This window comes from Carya illinoinensis, chromosome 11, assembly GCF_018687715.1.
Source record: "Carya illinoinensis cultivar Pawnee chromosome 11, C.illinoinensisPawnee_v1, whole genome shotgun sequence".
In the NCBI taxonomy this organism is placed as follows: Eukaryota; Viridiplantae; Streptophyta; class Magnoliopsida; order Fagales; family Juglandaceae; genus Carya; species Carya illinoinensis.
Window position 1 is genome coordinate 19,322,785 of NC_056762.1, and position 18,610 is coordinate 19,341,394.

The 18,610-nt window shown below is 52.7% G+C and overlaps 61 non-coding genes across 61 annotated transcripts; all 61 read left to right on the forward strand.

The window, feature by feature from the left end:
• The first annotated feature begins 165 nt into the window (after window positions 1-165).
• LOC122285638 lies at window positions 166-284 on the forward strand. The gene has a single exon (XR_006232988.1). It is a non-coding gene; the product is annotated as a 5S ribosomal RNA (ribosomal RNA).
• A 189-nt stretch (window positions 285-473) lies between these two features.
• LOC122285639 lies at window positions 474-592 on the forward strand. The gene has a single exon (XR_006232989.1). It is a non-coding gene; the product is annotated as a 5S ribosomal RNA (ribosomal RNA).
• A 189-nt stretch (window positions 593-781) lies between these two features.
• Window positions 782-900, forward strand: LOC122285641. Its single transcript, XR_006232992.1, has one exon. It is a non-coding gene; the product is annotated as a 5S ribosomal RNA (ribosomal RNA).
• Window positions 901-1,089: 189 nt separating this feature from the next.
• LOC122287919 lies at window positions 1,090-1,208 on the forward strand. The gene has a single exon (XR_006235200.1). It is a non-coding gene; the product is annotated as a 5S ribosomal RNA (ribosomal RNA).
• Window positions 1,209-1,397: 189 nt separating this feature from the next.
• LOC122285642 lies at window positions 1,398-1,516 on the forward strand. The gene has a single exon (XR_006232993.1). It is a non-coding gene; the product is annotated as a 5S ribosomal RNA (ribosomal RNA).
• A 178-nt stretch (window positions 1,517-1,694) lies between these two features.
• On the forward strand, window positions 1,695-1,813 carry LOC122287216. Its single transcript, XR_006234518.1, has one exon. It is a non-coding gene; the product is annotated as a 5S ribosomal RNA (ribosomal RNA).
• A 189-nt stretch (window positions 1,814-2,002) lies between these two features.
• Window positions 2,003-2,121, forward strand: LOC122285643. The gene has a single exon (XR_006232994.1). It is a non-coding gene; the product is annotated as a 5S ribosomal RNA (ribosomal RNA).
• Window positions 2,122-2,310: 189 nt separating this feature from the next.
• LOC122287920 lies at window positions 2,311-2,429 on the forward strand. The gene has a single exon (XR_006235201.1). It is a non-coding gene; the product is annotated as a 5S ribosomal RNA (ribosomal RNA).
• Window positions 2,430-2,618: 189 nt separating this feature from the next.
• LOC122285644 lies at window positions 2,619-2,737 on the forward strand. The gene has a single exon (XR_006232995.1). It is a non-coding gene; the product is annotated as a 5S ribosomal RNA (ribosomal RNA).
• A 178-nt stretch (window positions 2,738-2,915) lies between these two features.
• LOC122287217 lies at window positions 2,916-3,034 on the forward strand. Its single transcript, XR_006234519.1, has one exon. It is a non-coding gene; the product is annotated as a 5S ribosomal RNA (ribosomal RNA).
• A 188-nt stretch (window positions 3,035-3,222) lies between these two features.
• On the forward strand, window positions 3,223-3,341 carry LOC122285645. Its single transcript, XR_006232996.1, has one exon. It is a non-coding gene; the product is annotated as a 5S ribosomal RNA (ribosomal RNA).
• A 189-nt stretch (window positions 3,342-3,530) lies between these two features.
• On the forward strand, window positions 3,531-3,649 carry LOC122287206. Its single transcript, XR_006234509.1, has one exon. It is a non-coding gene; the product is annotated as a 5S ribosomal RNA (ribosomal RNA).
• Window positions 3,650-3,838: 189 nt separating this feature from the next.
• LOC122285646 lies at window positions 3,839-3,957 on the forward strand. The gene has a single exon (XR_006232998.1). It is a non-coding gene; the product is annotated as a 5S ribosomal RNA (ribosomal RNA).
• Window positions 3,958-4,135: 178 nt separating this feature from the next.
• On the forward strand, window positions 4,136-4,254 carry LOC122285647. Its single transcript, XR_006232999.1, has one exon. It is a non-coding gene; the product is annotated as a 5S ribosomal RNA (ribosomal RNA).
• Window positions 4,255-4,443: 189 nt separating this feature from the next.
• Window positions 4,444-4,562, forward strand: LOC122285648. Its single transcript, XR_006233000.1, has one exon. It is a non-coding gene; the product is annotated as a 5S ribosomal RNA (ribosomal RNA).
• Window positions 4,563-4,751: 189 nt separating this feature from the next.
• Window positions 4,752-4,870, forward strand: LOC122285649. Its single transcript, XR_006233001.1, has one exon. It is a non-coding gene; the product is annotated as a 5S ribosomal RNA (ribosomal RNA).
• Window positions 4,871-5,059: 189 nt separating this feature from the next.
• On the forward strand, window positions 5,060-5,178 carry LOC122285650. Its single transcript, XR_006233002.1, has one exon. It is a non-coding gene; the product is annotated as a 5S ribosomal RNA (ribosomal RNA).
• A 178-nt stretch (window positions 5,179-5,356) lies between these two features.
• LOC122285652 lies at window positions 5,357-5,475 on the forward strand. Its single transcript, XR_006233005.1, has one exon. It is a non-coding gene; the product is annotated as a 5S ribosomal RNA (ribosomal RNA).
• A 189-nt stretch (window positions 5,476-5,664) lies between these two features.
• LOC122285653 lies at window positions 5,665-5,783 on the forward strand. Its single transcript, XR_006233006.1, has one exon. It is a non-coding gene; the product is annotated as a 5S ribosomal RNA (ribosomal RNA).
• Window positions 5,784-5,972: 189 nt separating this feature from the next.
• LOC122288347 lies at window positions 5,973-6,091 on the forward strand. Its single transcript, XR_006235612.1, has one exon. It is a non-coding gene; the product is annotated as a 5S ribosomal RNA (ribosomal RNA).
• A 178-nt stretch (window positions 6,092-6,269) lies between these two features.
• On the forward strand, window positions 6,270-6,388 carry LOC122287607. The gene has a single exon (XR_006234897.1). It is a non-coding gene; the product is annotated as a 5S ribosomal RNA (ribosomal RNA).
• A 189-nt stretch (window positions 6,389-6,577) lies between these two features.
• Window positions 6,578-6,696, forward strand: LOC122288348. The gene has a single exon (XR_006235613.1). It is a non-coding gene; the product is annotated as a 5S ribosomal RNA (ribosomal RNA).
• Window positions 6,697-6,885: 189 nt separating this feature from the next.
• LOC122287921 lies at window positions 6,886-7,004 on the forward strand. The gene has a single exon (XR_006235202.1). It is a non-coding gene; the product is annotated as a 5S ribosomal RNA (ribosomal RNA).
• A 178-nt stretch (window positions 7,005-7,182) lies between these two features.
• LOC122285654 lies at window positions 7,183-7,301 on the forward strand. The gene has a single exon (XR_006233007.1). It is a non-coding gene; the product is annotated as a 5S ribosomal RNA (ribosomal RNA).
• Window positions 7,302-7,490: 189 nt separating this feature from the next.
• On the forward strand, window positions 7,491-7,609 carry LOC122285655. Its single transcript, XR_006233008.1, has one exon. It is a non-coding gene; the product is annotated as a 5S ribosomal RNA (ribosomal RNA).
• Window positions 7,610-7,798: 189 nt separating this feature from the next.
• Window positions 7,799-7,917, forward strand: LOC122287922. Its single transcript, XR_006235203.1, has one exon. It is a non-coding gene; the product is annotated as a 5S ribosomal RNA (ribosomal RNA).
• Window positions 7,918-8,095: 178 nt separating this feature from the next.
• LOC122285656 lies at window positions 8,096-8,214 on the forward strand. The gene has a single exon (XR_006233010.1). It is a non-coding gene; the product is annotated as a 5S ribosomal RNA (ribosomal RNA).
• A 189-nt stretch (window positions 8,215-8,403) lies between these two features.
• LOC122287273 lies at window positions 8,404-8,522 on the forward strand. The gene has a single exon (XR_006234574.1). It is a non-coding gene; the product is annotated as a 5S ribosomal RNA (ribosomal RNA).
• Window positions 8,523-8,711: 189 nt separating this feature from the next.
• On the forward strand, window positions 8,712-8,830 carry LOC122285657. The gene has a single exon (XR_006233011.1). It is a non-coding gene; the product is annotated as a 5S ribosomal RNA (ribosomal RNA).
• A 189-nt stretch (window positions 8,831-9,019) lies between these two features.
• LOC122285658 lies at window positions 9,020-9,138 on the forward strand. Its single transcript, XR_006233012.1, has one exon. It is a non-coding gene; the product is annotated as a 5S ribosomal RNA (ribosomal RNA).
• A 189-nt stretch (window positions 9,139-9,327) lies between these two features.
• On the forward strand, window positions 9,328-9,446 carry LOC122287923. The gene has a single exon (XR_006235204.1). It is a non-coding gene; the product is annotated as a 5S ribosomal RNA (ribosomal RNA).
• A 189-nt stretch (window positions 9,447-9,635) lies between these two features.
• On the forward strand, window positions 9,636-9,754 carry LOC122285659. Its single transcript, XR_006233013.1, has one exon. It is a non-coding gene; the product is annotated as a 5S ribosomal RNA (ribosomal RNA).
• A 178-nt stretch (window positions 9,755-9,932) lies between these two features.
• On the forward strand, window positions 9,933-10,051 carry LOC122287218. The gene has a single exon (XR_006234520.1). It is a non-coding gene; the product is annotated as a 5S ribosomal RNA (ribosomal RNA).
• Window positions 10,052-10,240: 189 nt separating this feature from the next.
• LOC122285660 lies at window positions 10,241-10,359 on the forward strand. The gene has a single exon (XR_006233014.1). It is a non-coding gene; the product is annotated as a 5S ribosomal RNA (ribosomal RNA).
• Window positions 10,360-10,548: 189 nt separating this feature from the next.
• Window positions 10,549-10,667, forward strand: LOC122287925. Its single transcript, XR_006235205.1, has one exon. It is a non-coding gene; the product is annotated as a 5S ribosomal RNA (ribosomal RNA).
• Window positions 10,668-10,856: 189 nt separating this feature from the next.
• On the forward strand, window positions 10,857-10,975 carry LOC122285661. Its single transcript, XR_006233016.1, has one exon. It is a non-coding gene; the product is annotated as a 5S ribosomal RNA (ribosomal RNA).
• Window positions 10,976-11,153: 178 nt separating this feature from the next.
• On the forward strand, window positions 11,154-11,272 carry LOC122287220. The gene has a single exon (XR_006234522.1). It is a non-coding gene; the product is annotated as a 5S ribosomal RNA (ribosomal RNA).
• A 188-nt stretch (window positions 11,273-11,460) lies between these two features.
• On the forward strand, window positions 11,461-11,579 carry LOC122285663. Its single transcript, XR_006233018.1, has one exon. It is a non-coding gene; the product is annotated as a 5S ribosomal RNA (ribosomal RNA).
• Window positions 11,580-11,768: 189 nt separating this feature from the next.
• On the forward strand, window positions 11,769-11,887 carry LOC122287207. The gene has a single exon (XR_006234510.1). It is a non-coding gene; the product is annotated as a 5S ribosomal RNA (ribosomal RNA).
• Window positions 11,888-12,076: 189 nt separating this feature from the next.
• Window positions 12,077-12,195, forward strand: LOC122285664. Its single transcript, XR_006233019.1, has one exon. It is a non-coding gene; the product is annotated as a 5S ribosomal RNA (ribosomal RNA).
• A 178-nt stretch (window positions 12,196-12,373) lies between these two features.
• Window positions 12,374-12,492, forward strand: LOC122285665. Its single transcript, XR_006233020.1, has one exon. It is a non-coding gene; the product is annotated as a 5S ribosomal RNA (ribosomal RNA).
• Window positions 12,493-12,681: 189 nt separating this feature from the next.
• On the forward strand, window positions 12,682-12,800 carry LOC122285666. The gene has a single exon (XR_006233022.1). It is a non-coding gene; the product is annotated as a 5S ribosomal RNA (ribosomal RNA).
• Window positions 12,801-12,989: 189 nt separating this feature from the next.
• LOC122285667 lies at window positions 12,990-13,108 on the forward strand. Its single transcript, XR_006233023.1, has one exon. It is a non-coding gene; the product is annotated as a 5S ribosomal RNA (ribosomal RNA).
• A 189-nt stretch (window positions 13,109-13,297) lies between these two features.
• LOC122285668 lies at window positions 13,298-13,416 on the forward strand. The gene has a single exon (XR_006233024.1). It is a non-coding gene; the product is annotated as a 5S ribosomal RNA (ribosomal RNA).
• Window positions 13,417-13,594: 178 nt separating this feature from the next.
• Window positions 13,595-13,713, forward strand: LOC122285669. The gene has a single exon (XR_006233025.1). It is a non-coding gene; the product is annotated as a 5S ribosomal RNA (ribosomal RNA).
• A 189-nt stretch (window positions 13,714-13,902) lies between these two features.
• Window positions 13,903-14,021, forward strand: LOC122285670. The gene has a single exon (XR_006233026.1). It is a non-coding gene; the product is annotated as a 5S ribosomal RNA (ribosomal RNA).
• Window positions 14,022-14,210: 189 nt separating this feature from the next.
• On the forward strand, window positions 14,211-14,329 carry LOC122288349. The gene has a single exon (XR_006235614.1). It is a non-coding gene; the product is annotated as a 5S ribosomal RNA (ribosomal RNA).
• Window positions 14,330-14,518: 189 nt separating this feature from the next.
• LOC122288350 lies at window positions 14,519-14,637 on the forward strand. Its single transcript, XR_006235615.1, has one exon. It is a non-coding gene; the product is annotated as a 5S ribosomal RNA (ribosomal RNA).
• A 178-nt stretch (window positions 14,638-14,815) lies between these two features.
• Window positions 14,816-14,934, forward strand: LOC122287608. Its single transcript, XR_006234898.1, has one exon. It is a non-coding gene; the product is annotated as a 5S ribosomal RNA (ribosomal RNA).
• A 189-nt stretch (window positions 14,935-15,123) lies between these two features.
• Window positions 15,124-15,242, forward strand: LOC122288351. Its single transcript, XR_006235616.1, has one exon. It is a non-coding gene; the product is annotated as a 5S ribosomal RNA (ribosomal RNA).
• A 189-nt stretch (window positions 15,243-15,431) lies between these two features.
• Window positions 15,432-15,550, forward strand: LOC122287926. Its single transcript, XR_006235206.1, has one exon. It is a non-coding gene; the product is annotated as a 5S ribosomal RNA (ribosomal RNA).
• A 178-nt stretch (window positions 15,551-15,728) lies between these two features.
• Window positions 15,729-15,847, forward strand: LOC122288706. The gene has a single exon (XR_006235958.1). It is a non-coding gene; the product is annotated as a 5S ribosomal RNA (ribosomal RNA).
• A 189-nt stretch (window positions 15,848-16,036) lies between these two features.
• On the forward strand, window positions 16,037-16,155 carry LOC122288352. Its single transcript, XR_006235617.1, has one exon. It is a non-coding gene; the product is annotated as a 5S ribosomal RNA (ribosomal RNA).
• Window positions 16,156-16,344: 189 nt separating this feature from the next.
• LOC122287928 lies at window positions 16,345-16,463 on the forward strand. Its single transcript, XR_006235208.1, has one exon. It is a non-coding gene; the product is annotated as a 5S ribosomal RNA (ribosomal RNA).
• A 178-nt stretch (window positions 16,464-16,641) lies between these two features.
• LOC122285671 lies at window positions 16,642-16,760 on the forward strand. Its single transcript, XR_006233027.1, has one exon. It is a non-coding gene; the product is annotated as a 5S ribosomal RNA (ribosomal RNA).
• Window positions 16,761-16,949: 189 nt separating this feature from the next.
• On the forward strand, window positions 16,950-17,068 carry LOC122285672. Its single transcript, XR_006233028.1, has one exon. It is a non-coding gene; the product is annotated as a 5S ribosomal RNA (ribosomal RNA).
• A 189-nt stretch (window positions 17,069-17,257) lies between these two features.
• Window positions 17,258-17,376, forward strand: LOC122287929. Its single transcript, XR_006235209.1, has one exon. It is a non-coding gene; the product is annotated as a 5S ribosomal RNA (ribosomal RNA).
• Window positions 17,377-17,554: 178 nt separating this feature from the next.
• LOC122285674 lies at window positions 17,555-17,673 on the forward strand. Its single transcript, XR_006233030.1, has one exon. It is a non-coding gene; the product is annotated as a 5S ribosomal RNA (ribosomal RNA).
• A 189-nt stretch (window positions 17,674-17,862) lies between these two features.
• On the forward strand, window positions 17,863-17,981 carry LOC122285675. The gene has a single exon (XR_006233031.1). It is a non-coding gene; the product is annotated as a 5S ribosomal RNA (ribosomal RNA).
• A 189-nt stretch (window positions 17,982-18,170) lies between these two features.
• On the forward strand, window positions 18,171-18,289 carry LOC122287930. Its single transcript, XR_006235210.1, has one exon. It is a non-coding gene; the product is annotated as a 5S ribosomal RNA (ribosomal RNA).
• A 189-nt stretch (window positions 18,290-18,478) lies between these two features.
• On the forward strand, window positions 18,479-18,597 carry LOC122285676. Its single transcript, XR_006233032.1, has one exon. It is a non-coding gene; the product is annotated as a 5S ribosomal RNA (ribosomal RNA).
• The last annotated feature ends 13 nt before the right edge of the window (window positions 18,598-18,610 follow it).

Sequence of the window (18,610 nt, forward strand, 5' to 3'; positions counted from 1 at the left end):
TACCGCATCTCCGGTCGGATGGACCGGAACGACAACCGGGCAATGGATTCTTAGGAAAATCGCACCGACCCCATCGCTATCAATCAGATCGCCAGTTGGCATGGGATAGGCAGGGTGCGGCTAGGTCGTAATAGGATTATATTAGTTTTTCGCTGGTAGCATGATGGGTGCGATCATACCAGCACTAATGCACCGGATCCCATCAGAACTCCGCAGTTAAGCGTGCTTGGGCGAGAGTAGTACTAGGATGGGTGACCTCCTGGGAAGTCCTCGTGTTGCACCCCCCCTTTTAATTTTTACCGCATCTCTGGTCGGATGGACCGGAACGAGAACCAGGGAATGGATTTTTAGGAAAATCGCACCGACCCCATCGCGTAGCAATGGGTATCGATCAGATCGCCGGTTGGCATGGGATAGGCAGGGTGCGGCTAGGTCGTAATAGGATTATATTAGTTTTTCGCTGGTAGCATGATGGGTGCGATCATACCAGCACTAATGCACCGGATCCCATCAGAACTCCGCAGTTAAGCGTGCTTGGGCGAGAGTAGTACTAGGATGGGTGACCTCCTGGGAAGTCCTCGTGTTGCACCCCCCTTTTTTATTTTTACCGCATCTCCGGTCGGATGGACCGGAACGAGAACCCGGGAATGGATTTTTAGGAAAATCGCACCGACCCCATCGCGTAGCAATGGGTATCGATCAGATCGCCGGTTGGCATGGGATAGGCAGGGTGCGGCTAGGTCGTAATAGGATTATATTAGTTTTTCGCTGGTAGCATGATGGGTGCGATCATACCAGCACTAATGCACCGGATCCCATCAGAACTCCGCAGTTAAGCGTGCTTGGGCGAGAGTAGTACTAGGATGGGTGACCTCCTGGGAAGTCCTCGTGTTGCACCCCCCTTTTTTATTTTTACCGCATCTCCGGTCGGATGGACCGGAACGAGAACCGGGCAATGGATTCTTAGGAAAATCGCACCGACCCCATCGCGTAGCAATGGGTATCGATCAGATCGCCGGTTGGCATGGGATAGGCAGGGTGCGGCTAGGTCGTAATAGGATTATATTAGTTTTTCGCTGGTAGCATGATGGGTGCGATCCTACCAGCACTAATGCACCGGATCCCATCAGAACTCCGCAGTTAAGCGTGCTTGGGCGAGAGTAGTACTAGGATGGGTGACCTCCTGGGAAGTCCTCGTGTTGCACCCCCCCTTTTTATTTTTACCGCATCTCCGGTCGGATGGACCGGAACGACAACCGGGCAATGGATTCTTAGGAAAATCGCACCGACCCCATCGCGTAGCAATGGGTATCGATCAGATCGCCGGTTGGCATGGGATAGGCATGGTGCGGCTAGGTCGTAATAGGATTATATTAGTTTTTCGCTGGTAGCATGATGGGTGCGATCATACCAGCACTAATGCACCGGATCCCATCAGAACTCCGCAGTTAAGCGTGCTTGGGCGAGAGTAGTACTAGGATGGGTGACCTCCTGGGAAGTCCTCGTGTTGCACCCCCCCTTTTTATTTTTACCGCATCTCCGGTCGGATGGACCGGAACGACAACCGGGCAATGGATTCTTAGGAAAATCGCACCGACCCCATCGCTATCAATCAGATCGCCAGTTGGCATGGGATAGGCAGGGTGCGGCTAGGTCGTAATAGGATTATATGAGTTTTTCGCTGGTAGCATGATGGGTGCGATCATACCAGCACTAATGCACCGGATCCCATCAGAACTCCGCAGTTAAGCGTGCTTGGGCGAGAGTAGTACTAGGATGGGGGACCTCCTGGGAAGTCCTCGTGTTGCACCCCCCCTTTTAATTTTTACCGCATCTCTGGTCGGATGGACCGGAACGAGAACCAGGGAATGGATTTTTAGGAAAATCGCACCGACCCCATCGCGTAGCAATGGGTATCGATCAGATCGCCGGTTGGCATGGGATAGGCAGGGTGCGGCTAGGTCGTAATAGGATTATATTAGTTTTTCGCTGGTAGCATGATGGGTGCGATCATACCAGCACTAATGCACCGGATCCCATCAGAACTCCGCAGTTAAGCGTGCTTGGGCGAGAGTAGTACTAGGATGGGTGACCTCCTGGGAAGTCCTCGTGTTGCACCCCCCTTTTTTATTTTTACCGCATCTCCGGTCGGATGGACCAGAACGAGAACCGGGCAATGGATTCTTAGGAAAATCGCACCGACCCCATCGCGTAGCAATGGGTATCGATCAGATCGCCGGTTGGCATGGGATAGGCAGGGTGCGGCTAGGTCGTAATAGGATTATATTAGTTTTTCGCTGGTAGCATGATGGGTGCGATCCTACCAGCACTAATGCACCGGATCCCATCAGAACTCCGCAGTTAAGCGTGCTTGGGCGAGAGTAGTACTAGGATGGGTGACCTCCTGGGAAGTCCTCGTGTTGCACCCCCCCTTTTTATTTTTACCGCATCTCCGGTCGGATGGACCGGAACGACAACCGGGCAATGGATTCTTAGGAAAATCGCACCGACCCCATCGCGTAGCAATGGGTATCGATCAGATCGCCGGTTGGCATGGGATAGGCATGGTGCGGCTAGGTCGTAATAGGATTATATTAGTTTTTCGCTGGTAGCATGATGGGTGCGATCATACCAGCACTAATGCACCGGATCCCATCAGAACTCCGCAGTTAAGCGTGCTTGGGCGAGAGTAGTACTAGGATGGGTGACCTCCTGGGAAGTCCTCGTGTTGCACCCCCCCTTTTTATTTTTACCGCATCTCCGGTCGGATGGACCGGAACGACAACCGGGCAATGGATTCTTAGGAAAATCGCACCGACCCCATCGCTATCAATCAGATCGCCAGTTGGCATGGGATAGGCAGGGTGCGGCTAGGTCGTAATAGGATTATATTAGTTTTTCGCTGGTAGCATGATGGGTGCGATCATACCAGCACTAATGCACCGGATCCCATCAGAACTCCGCAGTTAAGCGTGCTTGGGCGAGAGTAGTACTAGGATGGGGGACCTCCTGGGAAGTCCTCGTGTTGCACCCCCCCTTTTAATTTTTACCGCATCTCTGGTCGGATGGACCGGAACGAGAACCAGGGAATGGATTTTTAGGAAAATCGCACCGACCCATCGCGTAGCAATGGGTATCTGTCAGATCGCCGGTTGGCATGAGATAGGCAGGGTGCGGCTAGGTCGTAATAGGATTATATTAGTTTTTCGCTGGTAGCATGATGGGTGCGATCATACCAGCACTAATGCACCGGATCCCATCAGAACTCCGCAGTTAAGCGTGCTTGGGCGAGAGTAGTACTAGGATGGGTGACCTCCTGGGAAGTCCTCGTGTTGCACCCCCCCTTTTTATTTTTACCGCATCTCCGGTCGGATGGACCGGAACGACAACCGGGCAATGGATTCTTAGGAAAATCGCACCGACCCCATCGCGTAGCAATGGGTATCGATCAGATCGCCGGTTGGCATGGGATAGGCATGGTGCGGCTAGGCCGTAATAGGATTATATTAGTTTTTCGCTGGTAGCATGATGGGTGCGATCATACCAGCACTAATGCACCGGATCCCATCAGAACTCCGCAGTTAAGCGTGCTCGGGCGAGAGTAGTACTAGGATGGGTGACCTCCTGGGAAGTCCTCGTGTTGCACCCCCCCTTTTTATTTTTACCGCATCTCCGGTCGGATGGACCGGAACGACAACCGGGCAATGGATTCTTAGGAAAATCGCACCGACCCCATCGCGTAGCAATGGGTATCGATCAGATCGCCGGTTGGCATGGGATAGGCATGGTGCGGCTAGGTCGTAATAGGATTATATTAGTTTTTCGCTGGTAGCATGATGGGTGCGATCATACCAGCACTAATGCACCGGATCCCATCAGAACTCCGCAGTTAAGCGTGCTTGGGCGAGAGTAGTACTAGGATGGGTGACCTCCTGGGAAGTCCTCGTGTTGCACCCCCCCTTTTTATTTTTACCGCATCTCCGGTCGGATGGACCGGAACGACAACCGGGCAATGGATTCTTAGGAAAATCGCACCGACCCCATCGCTATCAATCAGATCGCCAGTTGGCATGGGATAGGCAGGGTGCGGCTAGGTCGTAATAGGATTATATTAGTTTTTCGCTGGTAGCATGATGGGTGCGATCATACCAGCACTAATGCACCGGATCCCATCAGAACTCCGCAGTTAAGCGTGCTTGGGCGAGAGTAGTACTAGGATGGGTGACCTCCTGGGAAGTCCTCGTGTTGCACCCCCCCATTTAATATTTACCGCATCTCTGGTCGGATGGACCGGAACGAGAACCAGGGAATGGATTTTTAGGAAAATCGCACCGACCCCATCGCGTAGCAATGGGTATCGGTCAGATCGCCGGTTGGCATGAGATAGGCAGGGTGCGGCTAGGTCGTAATAGGATTATATTAGTTTTTCGCTGGTAGCATGATGGGTGCGATCATACCAGCACTAATGCACCGGATCCCATCAGAACTCCGCAGTTAAGCGTGCTTGGGCGAGAGTAGTACTAGGATGGGTGACCTCCTGGGAAGTCCTCGTGTTGCACCCCCCCTTTTTATTTTTACCGCATCTCCGGTCGGATGGACCGGAACGACAACCGGGCAATGGATTCTTAGGAAAATCGCACCGACCCCATCGCGTAGCAATGGGTATCGATCAGATCGCCGGCTGGCATGGGATAGGCAGGGTGCGGCTAGGTCGTAATAGGATTATATTAGTTTTTCGCTGGTAGCATGATGGGTGCGATCATACCAGCACTAATGCACCGGATCCCATCAGAACTCCGCAGTTAAGCGTGCTTGGGCGAGAGTAGTACTAGGATGGGTGACCTCCTGGGAAGTCCTCGTGTTGCACCCCTCCTTTTTATTTTTACCGCATCTCCGGTCGGATGGACCGGAACGACAACCGGGCAATGGATTCTTAGGAAAATCGCACCGACCCCATCGCGTAGCGATGGGTATCGATCAGATCGCCGGTTGGCATGAGATAGGCCTGGTGCGGCTAGGTCGTAATAGGATTATATTAGTTTTTCGCTGGTAGCATGATGGGTGCGATCATACCAGCACTAATGCACCGGATCCCATCAGAACTCCGCAGTTAAGCGTGCTTGGGCGAGAGTAGTACTAGGATGGGTGACCTCCTGGGAAGTCCTCGTGTTGCACCCCCCCTTTTTATTTTTACCGCATCTCCGGTCGGATGGACCGGAACGACAACCGGGCAATGGATTCTTAGGAAAATCGCACCGACCCCATCGCTATCAATCAGATCGCCAGTTGGCATGGGATAGGCAGGGTGCGGCTAGGTCGTAATAGGATTATATTAGTTTTTCGCTGGTAGCATGATGGGTGCGATCATACCAGCACTAATGCACCGGATCCCATCAGAACTCCGCAGTTAAGCGTGCTTGGGCGAGAGTAGTACTAGGATGGGTGACCTCCTGGGAAGTCCTCGTGTTGCACCCCCCCTTTTAATTTTTACCGCATCTCTGGTCGGATGGACCGGAACGAGAACCAGGGAATGGATTTTTAGGAAAATCGCACCGACCCCATCGCGTAGCAATGGGTATCGGTTAGATCGCCGGTTGGCATGAGATAGGCAGGGTGCGGCTAGGTCGTAATAGGATTATATTAGTTTTTCGCTGGTAGCATGATGGGTGCGATCATACCAGCACTAATGCACCGGATCCCATCAGAACTCCGCAGTTAAGCGTGCTTGGGCGAGAGTAGTACTAGGATGGGTGACCTCCTGGGAAGTCCTCGTGTTGCACCCCCCCTTTTTATTTTTACCGCATCTCCGGTCGGATGGACCGGAACGACAACCGGGCAATGGATTCTTAGGAAAATCGCACCGACCCCATCGCGTAGCAATGGGTATCGATCAGATCGCCGGTTGGCATGGGATAGGCATGGTGCGGCTAGGTCGTAATAGGATTATATTAGTTTTTCGCTGGTAGCATGATGGGTGCGATCATAGCAGCACTAATGCACCGGATCCCATCAGAACTCCGCAGTTAAGCGTGCTTGGGCGAGAGTAGTACTAGGATGGGTGACCTCCTGGGAAGTCCTCGTGTTGCACCCCCCCTTTTTATTTTTACCGCATCTCCGGTCGGATGGACCGGAACGACAACCGGGCAATGGATTCTTAGGAAAATCGCACCGACCCCATCGCTATCAATCAGATCGCCGGTTGGCATGGGATAGGCAGGGTGCGGCTTGGTCGTAATAGGATTATATTAGTTTTTCGCTGGTAGCATGATGGGTGCGATCATACCAGCACTAATGCACCGGATCCCATCAGAACTCCGCAGTTAAGCGTGCTTGGGCGAGAGTAGTACTAGGATGGGTGACCTCCTGGGAAGTCCTCGTGTTGCAACCCCCCTTTTAATTTTTACCGCATCTCTGGTCGGATGGACCGGAACGAGAACCAGGGAATGGATTTTTAGGAAAATCGCACCGACCCCATCGCGTAGCAATGGGTATCGGTCAGATCGCCGGTTGGCATGGGATAGGCATGGTGCGGCTAGGTCGTAATAGGATTATATTAGTTTTTCGCTGGTAGCATGATGGGTGCGATCATAGCAGCACTAATGCACCGGATCCCATCAGAACTCCGCAGTTAAGCGTGCTTGGGCGAGAGTAGTACTAGGATGGGTGACCTCCTGGGAAGTCCTCGTGTTGCACCCCCCCTTTTAATTTTTACCGCATCTCTGGTCGGATGGACCGGAACGAGAACCAGGGAATGGATTTTTAGGAAAATCGCACCGACCCCATCGCGTAGCAATGGGTATCGGTCAGATCGCCGGTTGGCATGGGATAGGCATGGTGCGGCTAGGTCGTAATAGGATTATATTAGTTTTTCGCTGGTAGCATGATGGGTGCGATCCTACCAGCACTAATGCACCGGATCCCATCAGAACTCCGCAGTTAAGCGTGCTTGGGCGAGAGTAGTACTAGGATGGGTGACCTCCTGGGAAGTCCTCGTGTTGCACCCCCCCTTTTTATTTTTACCGCATCTCCGGTCGGATGGACCGGAACGACAACCGGGCAATGGATTCTTAGGAAAATCGCACCGACCCCATCGCTATCAATCAGATCGCCAGTTGGCATGGGATAGGCAGGGTGCGGCTAGGTCGTAATAGGATTATATTAGTTTTTCGCTGGTAGCATGATGGGTGCGATCATACCAGCACTAATGCACCGGATCCCATCAGAACTCCGCAGTTAAGCGTGCTTGGGCGAGAGTAGTACTAGGATGGGTGACCTCCTGGGAAGTCCTCGTGTTGCACCCCCCCTTTTAATTTTTACCGCATCTCTGGTCGGATGGACCGGAACGAGAACCAGGGAATGGATTTTTAGGAAAATCGCACCGACCCCATCGCGTAGCAATGGGTATCGATCAGATCGCCGGTTGGCATGGGATAGGCAGGGTGCGGCTAGGTCGTAATAGGATTATATTAGTTTTTCGCTGGTAGCATGATGGGTGCGATCATACCAGCACTAATGCACCGGATCCCATCAGAACTCCGCAGTTAAGCGTGCTTGGGCGAGAGTAGTACTAGGATGGGTGACCTCCTGGGAAGTCCTCGTGTTGCACCCCCCTTTTTTATTTTTACCGCATCTCCGGTCGGATGGACCGGAACGAGAACCAGGGAATGGATTTTTAGGAAAATCGCACCGACCCCATCGCGTAGCAATGGGTATCGGTCAGATCGCCGGTTGGCATGGGATAGGCATGGTGCGGCTAGGTCGTAATAGGATTATATTAGTTTTTCGCTGGTAGCATGATGGGTGCGATCCTACCAGCACTAATGCACCGGATCCCATCAGAACTCCGCAGTTAAGCGTGCTTGGGCGAGAGTAGTACTAGGATGGGTGACCTCCTGGGAAGTCCTCGTGTTGCACCCCCCCTTTTTATTTTTACCGCATCTCCGGTCGGATGGACCGGAACGACAACCGGGCAATGGATTCTTAGGAAAATCGCACCGACCCCATCGCTATCAATCAGATCGCCAGTTGGCATGGGATAGGCAGGGTGCGGCTAGGTCGTAATAGGATTATATTAGTTTTTCGCTGGTAGCATGATGGGTGCGATCATACCAGCACTAATGCACCGGATCCCATCAGAACTCCGCAGTTAAGCGTGCTTGGGCGAGAGTAGTACTAGGATGGGTGACCTCCTGGGAAGTCCTCGTGTTGCACCCCCCCTTTTAATTTTTACCGCATCTCTGGTCGGATGGACCGGAACGAGAACCAGGGAATGGATTTTTAGGAAAATCGCACCGACCCCATCGCGTAGCAATGGGTATCGATCAGATCGCCGGTTGGCATGGGATAGGCAGGGTGCGGCTAGGTCGTAATAGGATTATATTAGTTTTTCGCTGGTAGCATGATGGGTGCGATCATACCAGCACTAATGCACCGGATCCCATCAGAACTCCGCAGTTAAGCGTGCTTGGGCGAGAGTAGTACTAGGATGGGTGACCTCCTGGGAAGTACTCGTGTTGCACCCCCCTTTTTTATTTTTACCGCATCTCCGGTCGGATGGACCAGAACGAGAACCGGGCAATGGATTCTTAGGAAAATCGCACCGACCCCATCGCGTAGCAATGGGTATCGATCAGATCGCCGGTTGGCATGGGATAGGCAGGGTGCGGCTAGGTCGTAATAGGATTATATTAGTTTTTCGCTGGTAGCATGATGGGTGCGATCATACCAGCACTAATGCACCGGATCCCATCAGAACTCCGCAGTTAAGCGTGCTTGGGCGAGAGTAGTACTAGGATGGGTGACCTCCTGGGAAGTCCTCGTGTTGCACCCCCCTTTTTTATTTTTACCGCATCTCCGGTCGGATGGACCGGAACGAGAACCAGGGAATGGATTTTTAGGAAAATCGCACCGACCCCATCGCGTAGCAATGGGTATCGATCAGATCGCCGGTTGGCATGGGATAGGCAGGGTGCGGCTAGGTCGTAATAGGATTATATTAGTTTTTCGCTGGTAGCATGATGGGTGCGATCATACCAGCACTAATGCACCGGATCCCATCAGAACTCCGCAGTTAAGCGTGCTTGGGCGAGAGTAGTACTAGGATGGGTGACCTCCTGGGAAGTCCTCGTGTTGCACCCCCCTTTTTTATTTTTACCGCATCTCCGGTCGGATGGACCGGAACGAGAACCGGGCAATGGATTCTTAGGAAAATCGCACCGACCCCATCGCGTAGCAATGGGTATCGATCAGATCGCCGGTTGGCATGGGATAGGCAGGGTGCGGCTAGGTCGTAATAGGATTATATTAGTTTTTCGCTGGTAGCATGATGGGTGCGATCCTACCAGCACTAATGCACCGGATCCCATCAGAACTCCGCAGTTAAGCGTGCTTGGGCGAGAGTAGTACTAGGATGGGTGACCTCCTGGGAAGTCCTCGTGTTGCACCCCCCCTTTTTATTTTTACCGCATCTCCGGTCGGATGGACCGGAACGACAACCGGGCAATGGATTCTTAGGAAAATCGCACCGACCCCATCGCGTAGCAATGGGTATCGATCAGATCGCCGGTTGGCATGGGATAGGCATGGTGCGGCTAGGTCGTAATAGGATTATATTAGTTTTTCGCTGGTAGCATGATGGGTGCGATCATACCAGCACTAATGCACCGGATCCCATCAGAACTCCGCAGTTAAGCGTGCTTGGGCGAGAGTAGTACTAGGATGGGTGACCTCCTGGGAAGTCCTCGTGTTGCACCCCCCCTTTTTATTTTTACCGCATCTCCGGTCGGATGGACCGGAACGACAACCGGGCAATGGATTCTTAGGAAAATCGCACCGACCCCATCGCTATCAATCAGATCGCCAGTTGGCATGGGATAGGCAGGGTGCGGCTAGGTCGTAATAGGATTATATTAGTTTTTCGCTGGTAGCATGATGGGTGCGATCATACCAGCACTAATGCACCGGATCCCATCAGAACTCCGCAGTTAAGCGTGCTTGGGCGAGAGTAGTACTAGGATGGGGGACCTCCTGGGAAGTCCTCGTGTTGCACCCCCCCTTTTTATTTTTACCGCATCTCTGGTCGGATGGACCGGAACGAGAACCAGGGAATGGATTTTTAGGAAAATCGCACCGACCCCATCGCGTAGCAATGGGTATCGATCAGATCGCCGGTTGGCATGGGATAGGCAGGGTGCGGCTAGGTCGTAATAGGATTATATTAGTTTTTCGCTGGTAGCATGATGGGTGCGATCATACCAGCACTAATGCACCGGATCCCATCAGAACTCCGCAGTTAAGCGTGCTTGGGCGAGAGTAGTACTAGGATGGGTGACCTCCTGGGAAGTCCTCGTGTTGCACCCCCCTTTTTTATTTTTACCGCATCTCCGGTCGGATGGACCAGAACGAGAACCGGGCAATGGATTCTTAGGAAAATCGCACCGACCCCATCGCGTAGCAATGGGTATCGATCAGATCGCCGGCTGGCATGGGATAGGCAGGGTGCGGCTAGGTCGTAATAGGATTATATTAGTTTTTCGCTGGTAGCATGATGGGTGCGATCCTACCAGCACTAATGCACCGGATCCCATCAGAACTCCGCAGTTAAGCGTGCTTGGGCGAGAGTAGTACTAGGATGGGTGACCTCCTGGGAAGTCCTCGTGTTGCACCCCCCCTTTTTATTTTTACCGCATCTCCGGTCGGATGGACCGGAACGACAACCGGGCAATGGATTCTTAGGAAAATCGCACCGACCCCATCGCGTAGCAATGGGTATCGATCAGATCGCCGGTTGGCATGGGATAGGCATGGTGCGGCTAGGTCGTAATAGGATTATATTAGTTTTTCGCTGGTAGCATGATGGGTGCGATCATACCAGCACTAATGCACCGGATCCCATCAGAACTCCGCAGTTAAGCGTGCTTGGGCGAGAGTAGTACTAGGATGGGTGACCTCCTGGGAAGTCCTCGTGTTGCACCCCCCCTTTTTATTTTTACCGCATCTCCGGTCGGATGGACCGGAACGACAACCGGGCAATGGATTCTTAGGAAAATCGCACCGACCCCATCGCTATCAATCAGATCGCCAGTTGGCATGGGATAGGCAGGGTGCGGCTAGGTCGTAATAGGATTATATTAGTTTTTCGCTGGTAGCATGATGGGTGCGATCATACCAGCACTAATGCACCGGATCCCATCAGAACTCCGCAGTTAAGCGTGCTTGGGCGAGAGTAGTACTAGGATGGGGGACCTCCTGGGAAGTCCTCGTGTTGCACCCCCCCTTTTAATTTTTACCGCATCTCTGGTCGGATGGACCGGAACGAGAACCAGGGAATGGATTTTTAGGAAAATCGCACCGACCCATCGCGTAGCAATGGGTATCTGTCAGATCGCCGGTTGGCATGAGATAGGCAGGGTGCGGCTAGGTCGTAATAGGATTATATTAGTTTTTCGCTGGTAGCATGATGGGTGCGATCATACCAGCACTAATGCACCGGATCCCATCAGAACTCCGCAGTTAAGCGTGCTTGGGCGAGAGTAGTACTAGGATGGGTGACCTCCTGGGAAGTCCTCGTGTTGCACCCCCCCTTTTTATTTTTACCGCATCTCCGGTCGGATGGACCGGAACGACAACCGGGCAATGAATTCTTAGGAAAATCGCACCGACCCCATCGCGTAGCAATGGGTATCGATCAGATCGCCGGTTGGCATGGGATAGGCATGGTGCGGCTAGGCCGTAATAGGATTATATTAGTTTTTCGCTGGTAGCATGATGGGTGCGATCATACCAGCACTAATGCACCGGATCCCATCAGAACTCCGCAGTTAAGCGTGCTCGGGCGAGAGTAGTACTAGGATGGGTGACCTCCTGGGAAGTCCTCGTGTTGCACCCCCCCTTTTTATTTTTACCGCATCTCCGGTCGGATGGACCGGAACGACAACCGGGCAATGGATTCTTAGGAAAATCGCACCGACCCCATCGCGTAGCAATGGGTATCGATCAGATCGCCGGTTGGCATGGGATAGGCATGGTGCGGCTAGGTCGTAATAGGATTATATTAGTTTTTCGCTGGTAGCATGATGGGTGCGATCATACCAGCACTAATGCACCGGATCCCATCAGAACTCCGCAGTTAAGCGTGCTTGGGCGAGAGTAGTACTAGGATGGGTGACCTCCTGGGAAGTCCTCGTGTTGCACCCCCCCTTTTTATTTTTACCGCATCTCCGGTCGGATGGACCGGAACGACAACCGGGCAATGGATTCTTAGGAAAATCGCACCGACCCCATCGCTATCAATCAGATCGCCAGTTGGCATGGGATAGGCAGGGTGCGGCTAGGTCGTAATAGGATTATATTAGTTTTTCGCTGGTAGCATGATGGGTGCGATCATACCAGCACTAATGCACCGGATCCCATCAGAACTCCGCAGTTAAGCGTGCTTGGGCGAGAGTAGTACTAGGATGGGTGACCTCCTGGGAAGTCCTCGTGTTGCACCCCCCCATTTAATTTTTACCGCATCTCTGGTCGGATGGACCGGAACGAGAACCAGGGAATGGATTTTTAGGAAAATCGCACCGACCCCATCGCGTAGCAATGGGTATCGGTCAGATCGCCGGTTGGCATGAGATAGGCAGGGTGCGGCTAGGTCGTAATAGGATTATATTAGTTTTTCGCTGGTAGCATGATGGGTGCGATCATACCAGCACTAATGCACCGGATCCCATCAGAACTCCGCAGTTAAGCGTGCTTGGGCGAGAGTAGTACTAGGATGGGTGACCTCCTGGGAAGTCCTCGTGTTGCACCCCCCCTTTTTATTTTTACCGCATCTCCGGTCGGATGGACCGGAACGACAACCGGGCAATGGATTCTTAGGAAAATCGCACCGACCCCATCGCGTAGCAATGGGTATCGATCAGATCGCCGGCTGGCATGGGATAGGCAGGGTGCGGCTAGGTCGTAATAGGATTATATTAGTTTTTCGCTGGTAGCATGATGGGTGCGATCATACCAGCACTAATGCACCGGATCCCATCAGAACTCCGCAGTTAAGCGTGCTTGGGCGAGAGTAGTACTAGGATGGGTGACCTCCTGGGAAGTCCTCGTGTTGCACCCCTCCTTTTTATTTTTACCGCATCTCCGGTCGGATGGACCGGAACGACAACCGGGCAATGGATTCTTAGGAAAATCGCACCGACCCCATCGCGTAGCGATGGGTATCGATCAGATCGCCGGTTGGCATGAGATAGGCCTGGTGCGGCTAGGTCGTAATAGGATTATATTAGTTTTTCGCTGGTAGCATGATGGGTGCGATCATACCAGCACTAATGCACCGGATCCCATCAGAACTCCGCAGTTAAGCGTGCTTGGGCGAGAGTAGTACTAGGATGGGTGACCTCCTGGGAAGTCCTCGTGTTGCACCCCCCCTTTTTATTTTTACCGCATCTCCGGTCGGATGGACCGGAACGACAACCGGGCAATGGATTCTTAGGAAAATCGCACCGACCCCATCGCTATCAATCAGATCGCCAGTTGGCATGGGATAGGCAGGGTGCGGCTAGGTCGTAATAGGATTATATTAGTTTTTCGCTGGTAGCATGATGGGTGCGATCATACCAGCACTAATGCACCGGATCCCATCAGAACTCCGCAGTTAAGCGTGCTTGGGCGAGAGTAGTACTAGGATGGGTGACCTCCTGGGAAGTCCTCGTGTTGCACCCCCCCTTTTAATTTTTACCGCATCTCTGGTCGGATGGACCGGAACGAGAACCAGGGAATGGATTTTTAGGAAAATCGCACCGACCCCATCGCGTAGCAATGGGTATCGGTCAGATCGCCGGTTGGCATGAGATAGGCAGGGTGCGGCTAGGTCGTAATAGGATTATATTAGTTTTTCGCTGGTAGCATGATGGGTGCGATCATACCAGCACTAATGCACCGGATCCCATCAGAACTCCGCAGTTAAGCGTGCTTGGGCGAGAGTAGTACTAGGATGGGTGACCTCCTGGGAAGTCCTCGTGTTGCACCCCCCCTTTTTATTTTTACCGCATCTCCGGTCGGATGGACCGGAACGACAACCGGGCAATGGATTCTTAGGAAAATCGCACCGACCCCATCGCGTAGCAATGGGTATCGATCAGATCGCCGGTTGGCATGGGATAGGCATGGTGCGGCTAGGTCGTAATAGGATTATATTAGTTTTTCGCTGGTAGCATGATGGGTGCGATCATAGCAGCACTAATGCACCGGATCCCATCAGAACTCCGCAGTTAAGCGTGCTTGGGCGAGAGTAGTACTAGGATGGGTGACCTCCTGGGAAGTCCTCGTGTTGCACCCCCCCTTTTTATTTTTACCGCATCTCCGGTCGGATGGACCGGAACGACAACCGGGCAATGGATTCTTAGGAAAATCGCACCGACCCCATCGCGTAGCAATGGGTATCGATCAGATCGCCGGTTGGCATGGGATAGGCATGGTGCGGCTAGGTCGTAATAGGATTATATTAGTTTTTCGCTGGTAGCATGATGGGTGCGATCATAGCAGCACTAATGCACCGGATCCCATCAGAACTCCGCAGTTAAGCGTGCTTGGGCGAGAGTAGTACTAGGATGGGTGACCTCCTGGGAAGTCCTCGTGTTGCACCCCCCCTTTTTAATTTTACCGCATCTCCGGTCGGATGGACCGGAACGACAACCGGGCAATGGATTCTTAGGAAAATCGCACCGACCCCATCGCTATCAATCAGATCGCCGGTTGGCATGGGATAGGCAGGGTGCGGCTTGGTCGTAATAGGATTATATTAGTTTTTCGCTGGTAGCATGATGGGTGCGATCATACCAGCACTAATGCACCGGATCCCATCAGAACTCCGCAGTTAAGCGTGCTTGGGCGAGAGTAGTACTAGGATGGGTGACCTCCTGGGAAGTCCTCGTGTTGCAACCCCCCTTTTAATTTTTACCGCATCTCTGGTCGGATGGACCGGAACGAGAACCAGGGAATGGATTTTTAGGAAAATCGCACCGACCCCATCGCGTAGCAATGGGTATCGGTCAGATCGCCGGTTGGCATGGGATAGGCATGGTGCGGCTAGGTCGTAATAGGATTATATTAGTTTTTCGCTGGTAGCATGATGGGTGCGATCATAGCAGCACTAATGCACCGGATCCCATCAGAACTCCGCAGTTAAGCGTGCTTGGGCGAGAGTAGTACTAGGATGGGTGACCTCCTGGGAAGTCCTCGTGTTGCACCCCCCCTTTTAATTTTTACCGCATCTCTGGTCGGATGGACCGGAACGAGAACCAGGGAATGGATTTTTAGGAAAATCGCACCGACCCCATCGCGTAGCAATGGGTATCGGTCAGATCGCCGGTTGGCATGGGATAGGCATGGTGCGGCTAGGTCGTAATAGGATTATATTAGTTTTTCGCTGGTAGCATGATGGGTGCGATCCTACCAGCACTAATGCACCGGATCCCATCAGAACTCCGCAGTTAAGCGTGCTTGGGCGAGAGTAGTACTAGGATGGGTGACCTCCTGGGAAGTCCTCGTGTTGCACCCCCCCTTTTTATTTTTACCGCATCTCCGGTCGGATGGACCGGAACGACAACCGGGCAATGGATTCTTAGGAAAATCGCACCGACCCCATCGCTATCAATCAGATCGCCGGTTGGCATGGGATAGGCAGGGTGCGGCTTGGTCGTAATAGGATTATATTAGTTTTTCGCTGGTAGCATGATGGGTGCGATCATACCAGCACTAATGCACCGGATCCCATCAGAACTCCGCGGTTAAGCGTGCTTGGGCGAGAGTAGTACTAGGATGGGTGACCTCCTGGGAAGTCCTCGTGTTGCAACCCCCCTTTTAATTTTTACCGCATCTCTGGTCGGATGGACCGGAACGAGAACCAGGGAATGGATTTTTAGGAAAATCGCACCGACCCCATCGCGTAGCAATGGGTATCGGTCAGATCGCCGGTTGGCATGGGATAGGCATGGTGCGGCTAGGTCGTAATAGGATTATATTAGTTTTTCGCTGGTAGCATGATGGGTGCGATCATAGCAGCACTAATGCACCGGATCCCATCAGAACTCCGCAGTTAAGCGTGCTTGGGCGAGAGTAGTACTAGGATGGGTGACCTCCTGGGAAGTCCTCGTGTTGCACCCCCCCTTTTAATTTTTACCGCATCTCTGGTCGGATGGACCGGAACGAGAACCAGGGAATGGATTTTTAGGAAAATCGCACCGACCCCATCGCGTAGCAATGGGTATCGGTCAGATCGCCGGTTGGCATGGGATAGGCATGGTGCGGCTAGGTCGTAATAGGATTATATTAGTTTTTCGCTGGTAGCATGATGGGTGCGATCCTACCAGCACTAATGCACCGGATCCCATCAGAACTCCGCAGTTAAGCGTGCTTGGGCGAGAGTAGTACTAGGATGGGTGACCTCCTGGGAAGTCCTCGTGTTGCACCCCCCCTTTTTATTTTTACCGCATCTCCGGTCGGATGGACCGGAACGACAACCGGGCAATGGATTCTTAGGAAAATCGCACCGACCCCATCGCTATCAATCAGATCGCCAGTTGGCATGGGATAGGCAGGGTGCGGCTAGGTCGTAATAGGATTATATTAGTTTTTCGCTGGTAGCATGATGGGTGCGATCATACCAGCACTAATGCACCGGATCCCATCAGAACTCCGCAGTTAAGCGTGCTTGGGCGAGAGTAGTACTAGGATGGGTGACCTCCTGGGAAGTCCTCGTGTTGCACCCCCCCTTTTAATTTTTACCGCATCTCTGGTCGGATGGACCGGAACGAGAACCAGGGAATGGATTTTTAGGAAAATCGCACCGACCCCATCGCGTAGCAATGGGTATCGATCAGATCGCCGGTTGGCATGGGATAGGCAGGGTGCGGCTAGGTCGTAATAGGATTATATTAGTTTTTCGCTGGTAGCATGATGGGTGCGATCATACCAGCACTAATGCACCGGATCCCATCAGAACTCCGCAGTTAAGCGTGCTTGGGCGAGAGTAGTACTAGGATGGGTGACCTCCTGGGAAGTCCTCGTGTTGCACCCCCCTTTTTTATTTTTACCGCATCTCCGGTCGGATGGACCGGAACGAGAACCAGGGAATGGATTTTTAGGAAAATCGCACCGACCCCATCGCGTAGCAATGGGTATCGGTCAGATCGCCGGTTGGCATGGGATAGGCATGGTGCGGCTAGGTCGTAATAGGATTATATTAGTTTTTCGCTGGTAGCATGATGGGTGCGATCCTACCAGCACTAATGCACCGGATCCCATCAGAACTCCGCAGTTAAGCGTGCTTGGGCGAGAGTAGTACTAGGATGGGTGACCTCCTGGGAAGTCCTCGTGTTGCACCCCCCCTTTTTATTTTTACCGCATCTCCGGTCGGATGGACCGGAACGACAGCCGGGCAATGGATTCTTAGGAAAATCGCACCGACCCCATCGCTATCAATCAGATCGCCAGTTGGCATGGGATAGGCAGGGTGCGGCTAGGTCGTAATAGGATTATATTAGTTTTTCGCTGGTAGCATGATGGGTGCGATCATACCAGCACTAATGCACCGGATCCCATCAGAACTCCGCAGTTAAGCGTGCTTGGGCGAGAGTAGTACTAGGATGGGTGACCTCCTGGGAAGTCCTCGTGTTGCACCCCCCCTTTTAATTTTTACCGCATCTCTGGTCGGATGGACCGGAACGAGAACCAGGGAATGGATTTTTAGGAAAATCGCACCGACCCCATCGCGTAGCAATGGGTATCGATCAGATCGCCGGTTGGCATGGGATAGGCAGGGTGCGGCTAGGTCGTAATAGGATTATATTAGTTTTTCGCTGGTAGCATGATGGGTGCGATCATACCAGCACTAATGCACCGGATCCCATCAGAACTCCGCAGTTAAGCGTGCTTGGGCGAGAGTAGTACTAGGATGGGTGACCTCCTGGGAAGTCCTCGTGTTGCACCCCCCTTTTTTATTTTTACCGCATCTCCGGTCGGATGGACCAGAACGAGAACCGGGCAATGGATTCTTAGGAAAATCGCACCGACCCCATCGCGTAGCAATGGGTATCGATCAGATCGCCGGTTGGCATGGGATAGGCAGGGTGCGGCTAGGTCGTAATAGGATTATATTAGTTTTTCGCTGGTAGCATGATGGGTGCGATCCTACCAGCACTAATGCACCGGATCCCATCAGAACTCCGCAGTTAAGCGTGCTTGGGCGAGAGTAGTACTAGGATGGGTGACCTCCTGGGAAGTCCTCGTGTTGCACCCCCCCTTTTTATTTTTACCGCATCTCCGGTCGGATGGACCGGAACGACAACCGGGCAATGGATTCTTAGGAAAATCGCACCGACCCCATCGCGTAGCAATGGGTATCGATCAGATCGCCGGTTGGCATGGGATAGGCATGGTGCGGCTAGGTCGTAATAGGATTATATTAGTTTTTCGCTGGTAGCATGATGGGTGCGATCATACCAGCACTAATGCACCGGATCCCATCAGAACTCCGCAGTTAAGCGTGCTTGGGCGAGAGTAGTACTAGGATGGGTGACCTCCTGGGAAGTCCTCGTGTTGCACCCCCCCTTTTTATTTT